This window comes from Branchiostoma floridae, chromosome 10, assembly GCF_000003815.2.
Source record: "Branchiostoma floridae strain S238N-H82 chromosome 10, Bfl_VNyyK, whole genome shotgun sequence".
Lineage (NCBI taxonomy): Eukaryota > Metazoa > Chordata > Leptocardii > Amphioxiformes > Branchiostomatidae > Branchiostoma > Branchiostoma floridae.
Window position 1 is genome coordinate 4,694,281 of NC_049988.1, and position 318 is coordinate 4,694,598.

Consider the following 318-nt stretch of genomic DNA (forward strand, 5'->3'; position numbering starts at 1 on the left):
ACAGCAAACTTTACACGTTTTTTTCTCGCTAAGTTTTTTTTTTGTCTTCTTCCTGACGCTTTTAAAAGACGCTCTGTACGTAATGCATTGTTTCGGTCTTCTTGTTGCCACTCGGCTAATACAGTAGAAGCCGCTTAATTGCACGGCCTAGCTATTTGCTAGTGAATTTCGTGCAATTATCCGACTGGTGCAATAATGCGAAGTTATCTAGCTGGACCGCACCGGTTTGGGAATTTGGGATTCCGTGCAGTTAACAGAAGTGTGCGTTAATCCGTTGTGCAATTAACTGGCTTCTACTGTACTAGCAATAGTACAACT